This window comes from Neovison vison, chromosome 1, assembly GCF_020171115.1.
Source record: "Neovison vison isolate M4711 chromosome 1, ASM_NN_V1, whole genome shotgun sequence".
NCBI classification, from domain to species: domain Eukaryota; kingdom Metazoa; phylum Chordata; class Mammalia; order Carnivora; family Mustelidae; genus Neogale; species Neogale vison.
This window is the reverse complement of record NC_058091.1, coordinates 175,446,639-175,464,928: the sequence shown is the minus strand read 5'-3', so window position 1 is coordinate 175,464,928 and position 18,290 is coordinate 175,446,639. Positions and strand designations below refer to the sequence as shown.

Here is an 18,290-nt window from a genome sequence, read left to right as displayed (position 1 = left end):
GACAGACAGACGTCTCCACATTTTAATGATGAGATCATATGGGAAAAGGAGCTAGGTCCAATTTTAGGGGAGTTGGAGGTAAGGGTGAGGAGGGGAGGAGGCAGAAACATACTTCTCAGAAGACAAAGCGAATCTCTGCAATTTCGACCAGTTAAAGGGAAGGAAGAAAAAACAGTGCCCTAATGCTTCAAAAGATGAGAGAATATTACATTTGGGGCAAAACTTCCAATATGCAGTAGAGCTGAAGATTAGGTACCATAAATGGGAAGGCCAGAACTGAGCACAAGGGGAAGAAGGCAGACAGCAGTGTGAATTTTCCTTCTTTAAATCTGAAAAGATTTATCCAAATTGCAGAGATAAGACATGGCCAATACAAGCTGTTTCTATGCTTGTTTTCAATATTAACATTATTTAATTTTGAACTAATGCATGATTACTGAAAATCCCTGGAATATATGAACAGCATAAAAAGAGAAAAATGTCACACTTTCTGACACACAGGTAATATAGCTTTGGCATATCTTATTCAAGTTCTTAAAGTTTTGTCCTTAACTGAACTCATGTTCAGTGTAAAATATTTTTAAAATATGATATCAAAAAATTATAACTTTATTTAATGGCTACACAATATTTTAAGGTAAAGCTAAGTTCCTGCTCATTTTTTAAATTAATGTATATTAACATTAACCTAAAAAACCACTAACAAATATTTCGGATATAGGATTTTATACCGAAGTAAATGTACTTAGAGGGCTACACAAAGTGTGCTCTTTTTTTAAAATTTATTTATTTATTTATTTATTTATTTGAGAGAGAAAGCAGGGAGCTGAGCAGGGAGCTCAACGTGGGGGTTGATCCCTTACCCTGAGATCATGACCCGAGCCAAAGACAGGTATTTACCGACTGAGCCACCCAGACACCCCCAAAATATGCTCTTTTGACATTAGTCCTGGGACATGATTTGAAAAACCAAAATAAGAAACGTTCTAATAACAAGTGAGTTTGTGAAATAATGCATTTAATATTTTTCCCCATGGGGAATCTCATAACAAAACAATACTGAGGTCTCTATCATTATGCTTTAAAGAAGACTAGTTGGATTTTCCTTGCCTTCCCTAAATAATTTTATGACAAAACACTTTTTGTATACTTCCTCTTTATCTACGTATTACACACGTCACAGAATACCATATTAGAGAATTACAAAAAAAAAAACAGCACAAATTAGGATGAGGTCAAAAGTACTTAGTTTATCTCAATAACCCAATAAAAGTGTATTCTATAGGCTTCTTAAAATATTTTTTAGAAATAACACACTCTGATATTAAAAAATGCAAGCAAGACAGGGGTGCTTGGGGGGCTCAGTCGGGTAAGCATCCAACTCTTGGTTTTGGCTGAGGTCATGATCTCAGGGTGCTGAGACTGAGCCATCATGGATCTCCCCGGGCTCTGTACTGGGAGTGGAGACGACTTAAGATTCTCTCTCTGTCCCCCTCTGCCCATGCTCATACATGCGTGCAACTCTCAATCAAAAAAAAAAAAAAAATGCAAATATGAAAAGCCATCAAAATCTTATTTCTTCAACATATCCTAAGGTCTGCCTTAAGAAATCACCATCATTGGGGCGCCTGGGTGGCTCAGTGGGTTAAAGCCTCTGCCTTTGGCTCAGGTCATGATCCCAGGGTTCTGGGATCGAGCCCCACGTCGGGCTCTCTGCTCCGCAGGGAGCCTTCTTCCTCCCCTCTCTCTCTCTGCCTGCCTCTCTGCCTACTTGTGACTTCTCTCTCTGTGTCAAAATAAATAAAATCTTAAAAAAAAAAAAAGAAAGAAAGAAATCACTATCATTGAGGTGTCTGCGTGGTTCAGTGGATTAAAGCCTCTGCCTTGACTCAGGTCATGATCCCAGGGTCCTGGGATCCAGCCCCACATCGGGCTCTCTGCTCAGCGGGGAGCCTGCTTCCCCTTTCTCTCTCTGCCTGCCTCTCTGCCTCCTTGTGATCTGTCAAATAAATAAATAAAATCTTTAAAAAGAGAGAAAGAAATCACCATCATTAACATGAGAGGAACAACATATGAAGCATCTCCAAACCATATATGCACATACAAGGGCAGATAGGGAAACAACATATAAATAGGTGATAATAGATAAAGTTATAGATCAGTAGATGCCATTTAAATTTTGCATTATGCTGCATTCTATATTTAAGAGGTATTCTAATATTAAATTTAACAGAAGAAATACAAACGTAGTGTAACCTAAACAAAGGGGTAAGTTGCAAGTCAATTTTTTCAACAGATAAAATATTTTTTCATAAATAATCCCTGTAAACTTAAGGTCAAATTTTGATATATAGTAAGAGTTTCAAGTCTGTCTTTCTTTCTTTCTTTCTTTTTAAAGTAGGCTTCACACACAGTGTGGAGCCCAACTCAGGGCTTAAACTGACTACCTGGAGATCAAGACCTAAGCTGAATAAACAAACAAAGAAACAAATAAATAGAATTTTTAAAGGCCTGAGATGAAATCACAAGTGGGATGCTTGGGACGCCTGGGTGGCTCAGTGGGTTAAACAGCTGCCTTCAGCTCAGGTCATGATCCCAGGGTCCTGGGATTGAGTCCCACATCGGGCTCCTTGCTCGGCAGGGAGCCTGCTTCTCCCTCTGCCTCTGCCTGCCTCTCTGCCTGCTTGTGTGCTCTCGTTCTCTCTCCTTCTCTCTGACAAATAAATAAATAAAATATTTTTAAGAGTGGGCTGCTTAACCCACTGAGCCACCCAGGTGCCCCAAGAGTTTTGAGTCATTTGTCTCTTTGTTTTTAAATATTTTATTTATTTATTTGTCAGAGAGATACAGAGAGCACTGGCAGGCAGAGAGGCAGGCAGAGGCAGAGGGAGAAACAGGCTCCCTACTGAGCAAGGAGTCCGATATGGGACTTGATCCCAGGACGCTGGGATCATGACCTGAGCTGAAGGCAGCTGCTTAACCGACTGGGCCACCCAGGCATCCCATTGAGTCATTTTTAAACTACATAATTAGACTTTAATATTACACATTTACTAATTGCAATAAAAGATGAAGAAATTAGCTCTCTTAGACTTCTTTCCCCTTCTACTAGATTGCAAAGCACTGGAATGAATTTTCCTTGAGACCAGTATGGTACCTCACTGTGCAGATTACACTCTATTTCAGGGAAATTTTCCTTTGACATTTTTGAATATTTTTTTGTTCCACATTTTCTTCAAAACTGCAATTGTACTTCTTTCTATTTTCTTTGACTATTTCCACCTACAGTCATTTTTATGTCTCTATTACTTTATCTTTAAGTAATTTCTTCAAGTTGGGTTTTCAATTTTTTTATTACATTTTTTATAATGTCTTTATCTTATCATTCTTTTTATAAAACAGAGGTCACTTTTTTGTGTGATTTCTTTGTAATTTGAGGAATGATTTATCTGGAATCCTGTTTTCCCTCCACAGGTGATTCTTCCATAATGTATGTTCTCTAAGCAACTTTTTTTTTTCTTCTTTCATAGTTTCTGTTCATAGGCCACATGTTTTTTCTCCCTTGCTTCTGAGTTATCTTTAAGAGACGGCAGCCTTATACTAAATACTGTCAAATGGGCAGATAATGGAACAAGAAAGGGAATGATCTCCAACTTGGAATGGTGTTGTACAGAGCACCCCCTTTCCAAGACTGATATTACCTTTTGGTACAAACCCACACCCATCTCCACGCCTCTAAGTGTTGGCATGGAAACCATGGTGGGTTGGTGTAGCTCACTATAGATCTCCTTGAGACACAAGACCTTCATGGCGATGGACGCTTCCTCTCCTTTGTTCATCCCTCTTGACATCCAGGACTCTCCTTGGCAGAGAAGGTTCAGCTATGGAAAATGACATTCATTTGGTTCCTCTTGCAGCATCATATTCACTGCTGAGTTGTGAGACTGAATTCACTTTCCACACTGATGTCTACTGACATGCTGTAGTGACCTGTCCTAGAGCTCAGATCTCCTTATCGTACTATAAGGATGGTGAGATAAGCTGCCACGACTGTGATTCTTCCTTTTATGGATACATTTTCCTGTTTCATCTCTCAGGCTATTCTCCGGTTGTGGCCAGACTACACACAGCATGTTTGCGCTGTGGCTGACACCTGATTGGGAGCACTGGCCATCAGCAGACTTTGAAGGAGGAATAGAGGTTTAAAAAAGTTCTCCGTTCAGAGACCCATAACTGGAAACACGATTTAGTGCTTATAATCTTTAAAATACTACAGCTGTGTTTAAGGTGTATGCCAGGAACTTCTGGTATTATCAAAAAGGAATTCAAGTCTGTTTGTTCTTTCATAACTTAGCAATCATTTCTAATATCCTTAGTCTGTGCTGTGGATTACATGAATTACCAGAAGTGCAAAAATGAATTCTTTGTGTTATGATCAAGGGGCTCAGAAGTCAAGCAACAGGGGCACCTGGATGGCTCAGTGGGTTAAAGCCTCTGCCTTTGGCTCAGGTCATAATCCCAGGGTCATGGGATCGATCCCCGTGTCAGGCTCCTTGCCGAGCAGGGAGCCTGCTTGCCCCACCCCTGCCTGCCTCTCTGCCTATTTTGTTATCTCTCTGTCAAATAAATAAATAAGATACATTAAAAAAAAAAGAAATCAAGTAACAAAGACAAATAACACATAGATTAGCAGACGAGATGTAGTGTGTGTGTGTGTGTGTGTGTGTGTGTGTTTAATTCTATAAATACTCCAATAGCAGAATTCGGGGAGGGAGCAAAGGAGTTGCCTATCATCGCAAAGAGAAGAAGATATCTGAATTGTGGTTTAAAATGTTAATGGAAATTTATGAGACAGAGGTGGGCAGAGAGAGCTCATGAGAAAACTATGTGTGCAAATAAAGGCCTGAAGATGTTAGATCTCTCCATTTGTGGTGGGGTAGCAAGCACCATTTTGTTTCTGGAAGACAGGGTACATGGAGGAAGGTCACGAGTGGATTCGAACAGATATGCTTGGGACAAGAAAATTAAGGACTTGGAGTTTACCCATAGAAAAATTAGGAAGGGATAATGCAGGACATAAGCTTGATACTCTAATGAACTACAAGACGCAAAAATGACTCATACAGTGAGTCTTTCTCAAGATTGGATGCTAGTTTGCTAACTCTAGTTTCCAACTACCTTATCATCACAGCTTCACTTCCGTCCCGCCAAGCATAACTACTCATACCAAACGATCCTATTACATCTTAATGCCACTCAGATACCACAATATGAAATGATTTCTATTCCATTATTTAAGTAGTTTCACAGAAATATACAAAGTAAGTATCTCTACTCAAAACCACAGTAGTAGGCAACGTCTGAACAATGCCTGTTTTTGAACTGCTTTATTACACTTAGGTTAAATTTGCCAAATATGTGTTTCTTTCAAACATCCTTGGGTTTAATAGAAGTCCTAAGAAATGTAGCTTGCAAACAATGCTTTTTTTTTTAAGATTTTGTTTACATATTTGAAAGAGGGAAACACCATGAGAGAGGGAACACAAGCAGGGGGAGTGAGTGAGGGAGAAGCAGGCTTCCCGCTGAGCAGGAAGCCCAATGTGGGGCTCAATCCCAGGACCCTGAGATCATGACCTGAGTTGAAGGCAGCCACTTAACAACTGAGCCACCCACGTGCCCCTTGCAAACAACTCTTAGTGCAATCATTTTATTTTTTTCCAAATAACTTTGCAAATATTTATTTCTTGTAATTTTCTGCTCATAAAATCCTAGGTGGAGTTGGTGGATGAATTTTATTCTTTTATCCATCTCTATTAAGTGAGGAGTATGAGTTCTTGAGGGTTAAGTTTTTGCTTCAGCTTCTCCAAATGTTCAATTAGAGACAGAATCAGAAAGTCACTAAATTCAATTTACTCTATTGCGGAATTGCTGATAATTTCCAAGGAGTGAGAGAAGAAGAAAACTGTCCCCAAAATATTTTGGAGAAATCCCAGTATGAGCAGAATGTAAGCAAGTAAAGGGAGTGATAAGTAGTATTAAGGAAATCTAGTAAATTTTACAATACCTTCCCCTGGTTCTTTAAAACTTTTTTCTAGAATGGCGTTGAGTAACTTTAGTCTATTATGCAAACACTCATCTATGTTGACTGGAAACAAAAATATGGGAAAACTTACTGCATAGAGTGGAGATCACATATTGTATGATTTCATTTTTAGAAATATCCAGATAAAAGAAATCCATAGACATCAAAAGTAAATTGGTGATTGTTTAGGGCTAGGAATGGTAATGGGTTGGGGTGGGAAGTGACTTTTAATGGGGATGGAGTTTCCTTTGGCCATAATAAAATAATTCAAAATTAAATTGTGGCGATGGTTGCATAATTGGTGAATATACTAAAAACTACTGATTTTATACTTCAAAATGGTGATTTTCTTGATATGTGAGTCATATCTCAATACAGTCGCTTCTCATAAACGGAGTGGCAAGAACTAAACTGTGCATTTTTTTTAGTGCAAATGATACAGAGAGGAAGGGTGACATAATTAGCTACCATGAGAACTGGGTTCTCAGGCCATATGGACAATTCCTTTTCCTTATGTTTCTCTGAATAGTGCCTTTCTGGTGACTAATTGTATTCCATGACATCACAAGATTTTTAAGCTGTTTCAACCAACCCTTGTGATCTGGCTGTCGTGAAAGAAGAATACTTCTAAACGCTATGAAATCAAAACAGTTTCTGGATATCCAGGGAGGTAAGACTGCTGAATTTAAAACGTAGACAACCAACATCTTCAAATCTTCTAATTCGAAGGCAAGAGGATAGATCATGCTGCCTTTGTGACCTTTTTCTTCATGTTCTTTCAGATACCACCCTACCCTAGGAATGGGAGTTAACGTTGTTTGGGTGCCTGTCAAGATCTGTGTTTGAAGAAATTGTAAAATGCATTATCTTACGGAAGAGTATCATCAGCGCAAAACATTGTGAGCATCCGTTCTTTACACTGGGCATGAGAAAACATGTTGCTCACTCCCCCCGTGCCATTAGGCATCACAAGTCAACCATGCCTCCCAAGAACCAGTAATCTGGATTGAGATGTGTCACCCTTGTAACAATGGAAGTGTCAGGGACCCAAGGGTAGGCAGTTTCGGCCATCTAAAGAAGTGAAGCATTGGTTTTAACCATTTTCAATGATTTGCTGTTAATCTTGCTATGTTCACATTGAAATGTTGTTTTCCAATCATAATCACTTATTACCAATTCGAGCAAATGTAGAGGTGATTAAATTAAAGAAGAGTTACATAGACGTTTTGGTTTTATCAGTGGCTTTAACATCACCTTTTTTTTTTTTAAGATTTTATTTATTTGAGAGAGAATGAGTGAGAGAGAGCATGAGAGAGGAGAAAGTCAGAGGGAGAAGCAGACTCCCCAAGGAGCTGGAAGCCTGAGGCGGGACTCAATCCTGGAAGTCCGGGATCATGACCTGAGCCAAAGGTGGTTGCTCAACCAACTGAGACACCCAGGCGCCCTCACATCACCTTTTAAAACATTCCCTCACTCTTAGTATTCTAATCTCTGGAATAAAGTAACAGCTGGTATTTCGTCTTCATACAGTCACATTTATAAGAAAAAATAAAACTTACATGCTTTGAAATGACATGTTGAAATCAAACATCCTACATACCGAAATTTGCTATTAACCAGAATATTAAACTCTTTTTTTTTTTAAATCTTACTAGCATAAAAAGGGGCATCATTTGGTGAGTTATCACGGCAGTATCTCTCAGGTTCATTCGTTTCATCAAATTATATCATTAGCATCCATTGTATACCTATCCCCAGAATTGAGCTGTTTATAGTCTTAGCGTGAAAGATGACTTTTGCACTTTTGGAGGATTCAAGATGCTAGGACATCAGTGAGATGGAAGATCAGTTTAAGCTGGTTAGTTCAAGGAAGAATTTATTTTAAAAGGGAATGGAGTTGAGTATTTAAAAATGGGTAAAACACCACTTATATAATGAAAATGTAGCCCCTATCAGTAGCTGATATTTTTGGTGTATGTATCATATGAAAGACTCATCTAGAATATATGAAAACTTCTATGTATCATTGAAAAAAGATGATATAACACAACAGAAAAGTAGGAAAGGAGTTGAGGATATACGTCACAAATGAGGAAATCCCAATGGCCCAAAGAGACTTGTTTTTTAAAATGTTCAACTTCATGAAGCAGCAGATAATACAACTAAATGATACTAATATATGTCTGTCAGAATAGGTAAAATGAAAGGCAATGCCAAATTTTTGGAAGGATGTGATACAACCAGAACTTTCATATGTTGCTGGTATAAAATAAGACATTTTCCAAAAATGATTTGAAGAAAATATAGATATATAAGCTCATCAATTCCATTATTAGGTTTACACTTAGCACACAGACACGTTTAATAAATGCAGGTACTAAAATATTTATAGAGCCACGGTTTAAAATAACCCCACATTGCAAACCGTACTATTAATGATGTCTTATTGACACTGAAATCGATAAATGCTATTATTTTCATAATAGCAGTATATAGCAATAAGAATAAAAATAAAAACTATATACAACTACATGAATGAATCTCAGAGACATAATGTCAATGGCAAGAAGTTATGAGAGACTATGTGCTTACTTTCCCATGAATACAAAGTATTAAACAGATAAAACTAACCTGTGCCATTGGAAATCAAGAAATCAGTTACTCTGAATGTGAGAGAGAGTGATTAGTGACTGAAAAGGAATCTATGGGCTCTGGAAGTGTGGATAATGACCTCTTTCTGGATCTCCGTGCTGGTTAAACAGTATACTTAGTTTAGAAAAGGCCACTGAGCTGTAAACTGAGGATACATGAACATTAAGAGATACATACTGTAACTCAATAAGGGTTTTTAAAAGTGGGGTGAAAATTAGAGGTTTAGGAAAAAGTAAGAAGATGAATTTCTTTATTAAGAGATACTTTTTACAGTCTTTTTTTCAGGGAAAAAAATTCTTAAATGAAAATAAAGATGAAAAGACAGAAATTTCAACACTAAAAAATGTTGCCAGAGCTGGATCTTTTCCCCAGTTTATATAATGCAATCTGCTTAAGGTGATCTGTTCTAAACAGCCTTTCACCACCATGACAGTCCAAAATCAACAACTCTTATTTATATATATAAGGTCATTCCAGGGGATGCCTGAATCCTCAAAGACAGACAAAGATGTATTTGATTTTATTTATGTCTATTTGCTTAAATCTTCCCTCTTTGAACATCAGTAGAACCATGTGTGATATCTGAGGGAAAATATTTCAGATTATTTTCTTAAGTGGATGGTTATGCCAGGGCCTATGGCCCATTATTTATATTTTAAACACTTGTTATTTTATTTTAGAACCATGTAATTTTCATCTCTATTTCCTATCTTCTTTTTTTCCATGGTGTATATTTCATTTTACAGCCCCCCACGCACAGAATATTTTAAAGTGTTCAGACATCACTTTAAAAAGAGAGGTAACAAATAGTATAGAGGACTTCAGGAGAAGGAAGGGAAAATGAAGGTTGAGGAGAATCAGAGTGGGAGACGAACCATGAGAGACTGTGGACTCCAAGAAACAAACTGAGGGTTTTAGAGGGGAGGGGAGTGGGTGGATGGGTGAGCCTGGTGATGGGTATTAAGGAGGGCAAGGATTGCATGGAGCATTGGGTATTATTACACAAACAGTGAATCAGGGAGCACTGCATCAAACACTAATGATGGTGACTAACATAACATAATAAAAAAAAAGAGATAACACAATAGTAAAGTAGTAGAAGTTGAATAGACAAAGCCAAAAGACATTTTCATTATGCAACAGAATTGCAAAAAACAAAAACGAAAACAAAACAAAACAAAACAAAAAACCCACAATGATACTAGTACATGGGCATTAAAATAGATAAATCAAAATCAGCTGATGCCAAGTTCTACCACAATTTCTTTATCCGTTTAACTGTCAAGATTTTGCTCGTTTCCATGTCTTGGTTATTGTAACACTGCTATGAACACAGCAGTATGGTTATCTTTTCGAGATCATGAATTTCTTTCCTTGGACTTATACCCAGAAATGGTATGTGTTCTCTCTCTCTCTCGTGTTCTCTCCACCCCCCCCAATAAATAAATAAAATCTTTAAAAAAAGAAAAAAGAGGGGGGGGGAACATTGCATACCTGTATCCGTGTTTTTTTTTAAACCAGCCAAGCAAATAAATTATCAGTCCCTATTCCACTGTTGTGCACACAGACATCAGCACCTGATATGGTTGTCAGAGCCACTGCCTGACCCTGAGTGAAAATCTGTAGGACTCCAAGGCCAACATCCTTACTCAAACATAGCAAGAAGCTTCCTGGAGAGTAAGGGTTTGAGTCTCCTTCCCGAGTGAGGTTTTTGAGATACAGTTTTGTCTGGACTTACCCACATTACATCTGACAGTGGGGAGTCACACTAGCATTGTTATTCTCCTTTCTTTCTTCCTTTTTTATTTTTTAGGACTGATTTATTGTTTGTTTGTGTGTTTGTTTATTTGACAGAGAGACAAAGACAGCATAACAAGGGGGGCAGCAGAGGGAGTGGGAGAAGCAGGCTCCTTGCCGAGTAAGGAGCCTGACGTGGGGCTTGATCTTGGACCCTCGGATCATGACCTGAGCCAAAGGCAGCCACCTGACTGAGATACCCAGGCACCCCCATAGCTATGCTCCTTAAATCAAAAAATACGTCAACTACACAAGACATTAATTACAGAGCATCATGTGCTTGAGATGCTATTTAGTGCATACAAAAATCACTTTGGGTCTATCCAACCAAGGGAAAATAAAGCAAAGCAAAAAAACAATGGAAATAAAAGCTTTTAAAATGGGGCACCTGGGTGGCTCAGCAGGTTAAAGCCTCTGCCTTCGACGCAGATCATGATCCCAGGGTCCTGGGATCCAGCCCCACTCTCTGCTGAGTGGGGAGACTGCTTCTTCCTCTCTGCCTGTTTCTTTGCCTACTTGTGATCTCTGTCTGTCAAAAAAATAAAATATTTTTTAAAAATAAATAAATAAATAATAAAAGGGCAATCAGGGAATATCAAAGATAAAATATATATTATGATATGGGAAAATCACAACTCTTTCTATCTACAGATGCATAGTTTCTCTTCCCTTCCTGACAAAAATTAAGAAACAAACATTAATATTGAATAACATCAACTCTTAAAGTCTCTATGTCTGAAGTTAATATATCTACAGACAACCTTAAGGGTTACATGAAGTTAAAGAATTAATGTAAACCAGTAGTCCAATCAATAATTTTCTTTTGTTAAGCCAGGATGATCAAAATCAGAATAGACATGCAGTAGACATTTCAAACATGAAGTGCATTGGTTAACTTCTCTTTGATGATCTCTTCCAAAACCAGTAGCAAAATGTTTCCTTAAGCCAAAGGGAGACTACAGAGTCTACGTGCTCACAGACCAAGCCACCCATCTATGATTTTCTCGTGGTTTTGAAAGTCTTGTTCTAGCTTTTCTCACAGATCTGATGGGAGAAATGCCAAGTACAAAGAGGTTAAGCAGAACAAATTGTAGGCACATGCACACACCCAAAAACAGCCCTACCAGCCTATGTTGACACACAATCTGCCCGCAGGCACTGACGATACTTAATTTTGTTGCTTCCCCTATTTCTTTACACCCAATGAACCACATATACAAACTGAAAGTACAGAAACTAAAATTAGATTTTAGATCATTTAAACCTGAGGCCTTGGAATAAGTTGCCCAGGTGACAAAATTTGAAGAAAATATTAATACAAAACAAAAGGTATTTTCAATTAGCAAGAATCTGTACCTACTAAATCCCACTTAGATTTCTCTGGAAAGTGGAGCTGATACGGTTAAGCCTTTATTACCTGTAACTTCAGGTGGAATAATTACATTTTGTTCTAGAAAGTTGTTTCAAAATTAGTCAGTAATTGGTTCTGGCTCTGGGAAAGGAACACATGAGGATATTAACTTTTCATCTAAAGAAAAAGCCTAAGACTTTTTTTTTTAAAGATTTTATTTATTCATTTGACAGAGATCACAAGCAGGCAGAGAAGCAGGCAGAGAGAGAAGAGGAAGCAGGCTCTCTGCAGAGCAGAGAGCCGGAATAGGGCTCGATCCCAGGACACTGGGCGAAGGCAGAGGCCTTAACCCACTGAGCCACACAGGCACCCCGCCTAAGACATTTCTGCTTCAATTTTCTATTTCTGTTATATTAGTAAATCACTGGCAAGGAGATGGATGCCTCCATACTTTTCCTTAAGGAGTCCTATTCATTAGAGGGAATGATGTACAATCTACCATATTACTGAAATGTTCAACGAACATGCATACTGCTTATAAAACCAGGCAATAAAGAAAAAGCAATATGTAAATGGAACATACAGAAGAAAATCACTTGAAATTTCATTATATAACCATACCTCTCAATTAAATTGGATATCAGGTAAGTCCTTGAAAATTTACGCATTCCTGTGTTAATTTTGAGTCTCTCTCTCTCTCTTTCTCAAATCTATGTACCGATCTTGGGAAACAGAATCTTTACAGAGGCGATGAAATTAAAATGAAGATGTTAGAGTGAGCCCTAACCCAACATAACTAGTATATTTATAAGAAGGGGAAATTTAGAGACAGACAAGTACATAGGGAGAACATCAAATGAAAACCAAAGCAGAGATTAGATTGATGATTCGATATGCCAAGGAACGCCAAAGGTTGCCATCAAGCTATGAGAGTCATGGTAGAGAATTTACCTCACACGACTTAAAAGGGACCAACCCTGCCATGACTTTGATCTTGGACTTCTAGCCTCCAGAACTGTGAGAAAACAAATTTTTGTTGTTTAAACCACCCAGCTTATGATACTTTGTTACAGAAGCTCTGTTTGACTCAGAGGCCATACTGGATTCAGTTTTCATAGTTTTACATAATGTCCCTTTTCTGTTCCTGGATCCCACATTACTTTTAGTTACCATATTAAGGCTGTTCTTGGTTGTGATAGTTTCACATACTTTTTTTTTTTAACCTTAACTGTTTTGTTTTTTTTTAAGATTTTATTTATTCATTTGACAGAGATCACAAGTAGGCAGAGAGGCAGGCAGAGAGAGAGAGAGAGAGGAGGAAGCAGGCTCCCTGCCAAGCAGAGAGCTTAATTCGGGGCTTGATCCCAGGATCCCGAGATCAGGACCTGAGCTAAAGGCGGAGGCTTTAACCCACTGAGCCTTGCAGGCACCCCTTTACCTTAATTCTTTTGAGAAATAATGGCTAGCTATTTTGTAGGACTCTCCACTATTGGCATTTGTCTGGTTATTTATCACATGGCTAGGCTGCTGTTATGGGTTTTGGGGAAGAAGACCATAGAGGTGAACTGCCTTTCTCATCCCATCAAAACAACCTGAGTTTTATATACTATCGACATGCTTTATCACTATTGATGTTGACCTTGAAAAGCTGGGTGAAGGTGTTTGGTCAGATGTCCCCATTATAACATCACTCTTGTTTATCCACCTTTTCACACTATACACTTTGAAAGGAAGCCGTGTGCATCACTCACAGTTCACAGGTAGTAAGTTATGCTCCTCTCCTGATGGCATAGTATTTACACAAAATTATTTAGAATTATCTGCATGAGAGATTTGCCTCTTCTCCCCCACTTATTTGCTTATTCAAATACTCCGTTATATCCATAAGGACTCATGGAAGTTTATTTTACACCTTGGGCTATAACCCAATAGTAATTTATTTTATGATCCAAATTGTTCAGCCTTTGGCGATTGGAGCTCTTTCAGTTGGTTCTTGTGTACCTTTGACAGATCTGTATCAATGGGGTGTTTGTGTGTATGTGTGTGTGTTTTACTTCCTTACTTTCTGGCACTTATTAGATGCTCCCATATCATCTTGTATAGTCCTTGTTCCAGTGTTAAAATCAGCCATTGTGCAAGGATCTTTGGTTCCTTTCTTTAGAAACCAACTTATGGGCACTAAGTAATGCTCATTGCTACTGAAAGGTCATTACTTTCAGACTACCCCAGCTGTCAGCACACACACACACACACCAAAAAAGGGGTTGTGTGCTCGAGACCATGCATGCACAACTTTTTATGATTATTTTGACAGGTAATCATCTGTATCTATATTAGGTTTATTATGAGTTCTTACTGATGTCTCTCCAACTCCAATCCGTTGCCACCTTTCAAACCTCCGCCCCAATCTGTAAATCCATTACAACAGTTCAAAATATGGCTCCTAACATCCACCATTCACTTACTTCATTGTTTATTTCTATTACACGTGTATAGCAGCCTCAGAATTAACTAATACCTCGGAAGGAAACAGCTTTATTAACTAGAGTTTGTTGCATATGTGCAGTTCCTCTTGATTTTAGATTCAGACCCTCCACTCACATCCCAAGTTACTTGGTCAGCACCTTTTACACCCTTCCCCTTAAGAGAGCTTGTATCACACATTCGTAATACAGTTAAAGTCTCTTGTCATAATCTGCATTCTTTTATGGAATCCCCCCAATCTTCTACATGAATTTGTATATATTAATATTTATTCTTTGTGCTTTAAAGTCCTAAGAGTTCTGACAAGTGCATAATGTCATGTGTTGACTATTACAATATCATACTGAATATTTTATCTTAAAAAACAAACAAAACAAAACAAAAACCACCAAAACTTTGTTTCACTTATTTAACCTCAATCCCTTCCTCTGAGTCTCTGGCAATCAGTTCTGTTTTTAGAATGTCTTTATACTTTCCAAAATATTCTATAATTGCAATCATACAGCATGTAGGCCCTTTGGACCTTTTGTTTTCTTACTGTTAAGAGTTGCGAGTGTATTTTGGATACAAATCCTTTCTGAGATAAATGTTTTATTAAGACTTTGAAGCAGCTCTAAAGTTACAGGAGAGCTATGAATTATAATGTATGTTTTAAAGGAAATTTTAAGAATACTTAAGAAAATAAATGGGCAATTCTTCAATCACTGCAATCTACTTATACTAACAAAAATGTGTGAAAAAAATATGCTCAAAGTTTAAAATATTTAAAATATGATAAAGCTATAACACTATAGAAAAATTTATTTGGGGGGGATACCTGGGTGGCTCAGTGGGTTAAGCCTCTGCCTTTGGCCCAGGTCACGATCTCAAGGTCCTGGGATCAAGCCCTGCATCAGGCTCTCTGCTCAGCAGGGAGCCTGCTTCCCCCTCTCTCTCTGCCTGCCTCTCTGCCTCTTTGTGATCTCTCTCTCTCTCTCTGGCAAATAAATACATAAAATCTTTAAAAAATGTATTTTTTGACTAAGTAAAAACAAAGTTACCATTTTTCTGTGCCATTTCTCATGCTCTATAACAGAAAAAAAGTGACATTTTAATTCCTTCAAATTATAGTAGATAAAAGTTGATAAATAATAAAATCAAAGAGCTATTGCACATGAGGCATGGAACATAGAGCCCAGTGAGAGTAAGCCTTGATAAATATTTCCTCTTATTATTTTCACTTATTACAAAAGCCAAATTCATATAAAATATAATTTGAGAAGATAGAAAAATTGGCTGAACACATTTCATAATAAATAAAAGCCATTTTCATTACTTTTGCACCAAATTTGATTCTAAAAAGAGTTACTTATCTCAGTGTGTAACTACAAATAACCACCATATAAAACATTACTAGATCAACAGGTTAATGAAGTTAACAATGAACTTCCTAACAAGGTAGATGAAATACAGTTTTCCATTCTAAGTTCATTTGAATTCACCCCTTCCCTTTAACTAGTAAATCTTAGATTAGTGATAAATTTTTACTCTAATGAAGCCATTAAAAACATCACAGAATGATTATGAAGATGAAGACACAACTTTCTACAAGTTTCTTTTTTCTTACTCAAATTCAGAAACTAGAAATACCATTTTCATTCTATGCCTATGATTGAATGTTCTCAAAATCAAAACTGTAAGAGGCTTATATTTATAGCATGTTAGACACGGTCAACTCCCAAGACATACAATCTCAATTTATCTGGTATCATTCCATAATTATAACTTTATTATTTAATTTTTTTTAAATTTTATTTATTTATTTGACAGACAGAGATTACAAGTAGGCAGAGAGGCAGTCAGAGAGAGGAGGAAGCAGGCTCCCTGCTGAGCAGAGAGCCCCATGCGGGGCTCGATCCCAGGACCCTGGGATCATGACCTGAGCCGAAGGCAGAGGCTTTAACCCACTGAGCCACCCAGGCACCCCTATTATTTAATTTTAAATGAGAAATATCATGACCTTACGTTTTGAGAATATTCATGTCAAAGGAGTTTCTATGATTAATAAAATGATGGTAACCAACAAATTAAGTCCTAGTGTCCAAACACTACAATTTCTCTTGTACTATACAGCCCCCCCCCAAAAAAAAAGTTAGTGGTACCAGTTTTCACTCATGGCAAACTGTGCCTATCCAAAATATTTTTTAATTGTAATGAAATGTGAACAAATGAAATTTAACTGATTTTACCTGAAATGGGCTCATTCATTCCTGGTATTAACAGCTAGCCTTAAGCTTTCCTACTCTAAGAAGACACAAGCTTAGAATGCCTTAAATGACATGGTTTATTGTAAACTGTATTAGGAAACAAGGGAATTAGCATAACAGAGGCAAAGATAGCTCTCAATAGTTCATTATCATGAAGACTGAATTCATCTATTTTTTTGTCTTTCTGTTTTTAAAGAAAGACAATGATACAAACTGAGGAGCTGATACTTACTGAAGACAAGTGCAGTGCTCTCTGCCTGTATCACCTGTGAGGTCTTAGAGACAAGCCAACAACTTTACTTTGCAGATGAGAAAAAGCCAAGTTAAAGAAATAAAGAAATCTGTCCTACTAACCCCACTAGGGATGGAAGACTCAGGATTTCCACCCTGTGGTGTTCCTCCAGATATACTCTCTACTCTCTACGCCATTCTATTCTTTTGTTTCTCGATTTCCTACAGCATTTCCATCTAGAATAGTTGCATCCTCTTTTCTAGCTCAGGGCATCTGATTACTGAAGCAGAAAGTTTTGACTCATATATTTTAATGTCACCCTCAGTCTTTTTATCACCAGCCATATGGAGTTAGTAATAAGATTAAAGGTACAGTCTTCCTGCTGAGGGAGAAAACTCTTGTCTTTTGCTTGAGTATGACTTACGTCAGGCCACTAAAATATAAGGTCACCTCTAAAAATATTCTCGTTAATAAAGATGAACCCCACCTTAAACTAGCATCATGTTGTGTGTTAACTGACAGGAACTTAAACCAAAACTTGAAAAAAAACCAAAACCAGAATAAAACAAAAATAAACCTAAATCTCATGTCAGAACGCATACAATTAAGTAACTAAAAAACTTTTATACTGAAATGACAATACTAATAGTTCCTACTTGGGAGCATTACATGAACTCATTGTGCGTGAATGCACTCTCCTCAGTGATTGCCACATAGTAGGTCTGCGTAAGCGACTCTTACATCTTCATTGTCATCATCATCTTGATAGGCTGAGGTCTGACCAGGCTGAATTTTTAAAAAGTATTTCTATTTTTAATATGTCTATATTAACATGTATAATTAGTATATATAATACACATAGTTGATCCTTGAACAATGCAGAGGTTAGGGGTGACAATCCCCCCTCATTAAAAATCCACATATAACTTTTGACTCCCCCCAAAACTTAACTATTACCATACTACAGTTGACTAGAAGCCTTACTGATAACATAAAGTCAATTAATGCACCGTTTGTAGGTTACATGTATAGTATATTGGATTCTAATAATAAAGCAAGCTAAAAAAAGGGATGTATTAAGAAAATTATAAGAAGGAGAAAATACCTTTACAGTACTGCATTGTATTTATTTTAAAAATTCCATGTAGGAATGGACCCATGAAGTTCATACATGTTGTTCAAGGGTCCACTGTGTGAATATATAGTTATGTGTGTGTGTATATGTATATGTATGTGTGCATATGTATGTGTGCAGTTATGTGTATATGTAGGTATCATATATATGTGTGTATCATGTATATGATATCATGTATATGTATATGTGTGTATCATGCATGTGTATGTGTATATACATGCATGGGTTTGTGTGTTTTGTGTAGGTGTGTATGTGTGTGTATACAGGTATGTGTGTATGTAAGCATGTGTGCATGTGCATATATGCATGTG

At 37.4% G+C, this 18,290-nt stretch overlaps 1 protein-coding gene across 3 annotated transcripts in view; it reads right to left on the bottom strand.

Annotated features, from left to right (window-relative positions):
- Positions 1 to 18,290, bottom strand: part of PRR16 (proline rich 16) — a 309,225-nt gene that overhangs the window by 20,345 nt on the left and 270,590 nt on the right. The window lies entirely within an intron of this gene.